The sequence below is a fragment of the Myotis brandtii genome, unplaced genomic scaffold, assembly GCF_000412655.1.
Source record: "Myotis brandtii unplaced genomic scaffold, ASM41265v1 scaffold123, whole genome shotgun sequence".
Lineage (NCBI taxonomy): Eukaryota > Metazoa > Chordata > Mammalia > Chiroptera > Vespertilionidae > Myotis > Myotis brandtii.
The window spans coordinates 13,740,309-13,743,052 of record NW_005354291.1 but is presented as its reverse complement, the minus strand read 5'-3'; positions in this window follow the sequence as shown (position 1 = coordinate 13,743,052).

The window sequence follows — 2,744 nt, the reverse complement described above, 5'->3', positions numbered from 1 at the left end:
TCCTCCCTGCTCTGTGCATGACAGGGGCCAGCGCCCCACCTCCTCAATCGGCCCTGCTCTGAGCCCGACCAGGGGCTGCACCTAGGGATTGGGCCTGCCCTCTGCCACCCGGGAGCAGGCCTAAGCCAGCAGGTCGTTATCTCCCGAGGGGTCCCAGACTGCGAGAGGGCACAGGCCGGGCTGAGGGACCCCCCCTTCCCCCCGAGTGCACAAATTTTTGTGCACCGGGCCTCTAGTATATTAATGATTGTCATTCAATAATGTACATCATCATTATAACAAATATATATATATAATCATCAACTTGTTTTATTGATTTTTTTTGAGAGAAAGAGGAGGTGAGAGGGATAGAGAGATAGAAACATCCATGAGAGAGAAACAACATTGATGAGAGAAACATCAACATTGATCAGCTGCCTCCTGCACGACCCATACTGGGGATCGAACCCAAAAACTGGGCATGTGCCCTGACCAGGAATTGAACTGGTGACCTATGGTTCATGGGTCGACACTCAACCATTGAGCCACACCAGCCTGGCAACAAATATATTTAAAAATAGTAAAATTTTTAGTTATATATGATAAATTGTGTTGCCTTAAAAAAAATAAAACTCATGCAGAATTGAAGAAACTTAAAATAGGCTCAGCAGCTAACTTGCTCTTCTACTTTTTTTCCTTCCATAGACTAAAATGGCCTTTTTTTATTTTCCAGTTCCTAAATTATTTTTGAACTTAGAATGACTTAGTCCAGAGGGGAATTAATCTTGAGAAATGACTACAGTCAGTGACTAAGGAGTCTCTTCTAGTTGGAATTCATTGGCATTAGATGAAATTGGGTAAATGGGCAAGAATAAAATCCTATGTTTCAGGTCAGAAAAGTGGATGGGCCCTCATGTGGTGGTGGTTTGAGAGAAAGATTTGGGGGGTTTTAGTTAATTGCAAGTTTAGTATATGCCACTATTCCATATGTTCATTTCTTTAAAAAAGAGAAGAAACTATTTCATTCACATCTATTACATCACTTCTGGGCTCCATGTTTTAAGAGACAGAGTGAGTGATAAAACCAGAATAGTTCCCAAGACAGACAGGAATAAAAAAGAAGACTGCAGGGATACTAGGGGTCTTGACCCAGCTGAGGAACTATTACATAAAAGGTAAAATAGACTTTAAGTATTTTAGGTGTCCTCACTCGAACGCTTAGTTCTGAAACTTCTGCAGATACAAGAAAATAATATAGAGATGTAATGTACAACATGATGACTATAGCTAACACTGCTATATGGTATATTCTAAAATTGCTAAGTCCAGCCAGTGTGGCTCAGTGGTAGAGCATCAACCCATGAACCAGGAGATGGCAGTTGATTCTTGGTCAGGACATATGCCTGGGTTTCAGGCTCGATCCCAGTAGGGGGCGTGCAGGAGGCAGCCAATCACTGATTCTCTCTCATCATTGATGTTTCTCTCTCTCCTTATCCCTTCCTCTCTGGAATCAATAAAACAAACAAACAAACCTGTTTTTAAAAAATTGTCTAAGAGAGCAGATCCCAGAAGTTCTCATCACAAGGAAAAAGACATTTGGCTTCTCTTTTATTTTCCTTCTTGTATCTATTTGGGATGATGAATGTTAATTAAACTTATTGTAGTTATCATTTTGCAACATAAGTCAAGTTCTGTGGTATACTTTAAACTTGCGTGTCAGTTATATCCCAATAAAACACAAGAAAAAATAAAAAGAAAAAATGTTGGAAAAGCATTAAGAATAATAGCCATTTTATCAACATCATAAAACCATTCAGGAGGAAAATTGGGGGAAAATATATTCTAAAAAAGTGCAAAAGTCTTGATTTGATATTTTTCACTTTTTTCATCATATTTCTCATCATTTCTCAGTTTGCAGTGTAAGAAGAAATGATTGTGAAAATACCCATGGCCCTGCCCCTTCAGTGTGGAGAGGGTGTTAGATCTTTTGTCTGAGAGTTGCTCATTTAGGAAAGGGTCTGGATGCTTTAACATGGAGCATTTGTTTTTGAGTGGTGGTGTCAGGTGACTTCAAATCCACAAAAACAACTTATTGACTCCTGTATTTTCACTTCTCTTTGCTGCTCAGTTGTCCTTCCCATAGAGAAGTAGGTAAGCAGATTGTGGAATGGTGTCTACAGAGTATGGAGCTCTGTTCCGCACAGATGTACACATCTTCTAGACCAGCGGTCGCCAACCTTTCGGACCTCATGGACCACAGGTTGGCGACCGCTGTTGTTAAAATTAGTGAAGAACTCCTGTGGCTGTTCCTCTTTGAGTAGAGGCAACAGGTGCTTTTCGCAGTAGTGGGATGCAGCACTGGTAGCAGCTAGCCTTACTTCTGTCTGTCACCATCCATACAGCGGAAATCAGATGTCTGTGGCTCTCTGCTTACCCCTCCACCCTACCTTCCCCAGAAATGAACAGTTCCCAGAACTGTTCTGGCCACTGTATTGCTGTATTTTGGTCTTTGGTGACAACCCCATTGTCCATCTAGTGCAGGGGTGAGCAACCTTTTTGTGAGTGCGTGCCAAAACCAGCAAAATCTCTGACTCAAAATTCTTCTGCATGCCAACCCTAATTTTTTGAGAACATGTCATGCCTACTTGATATCTCTTAAGGTGTACGTATGTGAAGAACCTTGAAGAAATAATAAAATTCATCCGAGCGACAAAAACACAGTATATGATGATGAAAAATACATTTATTTTTTAATGTATACATGT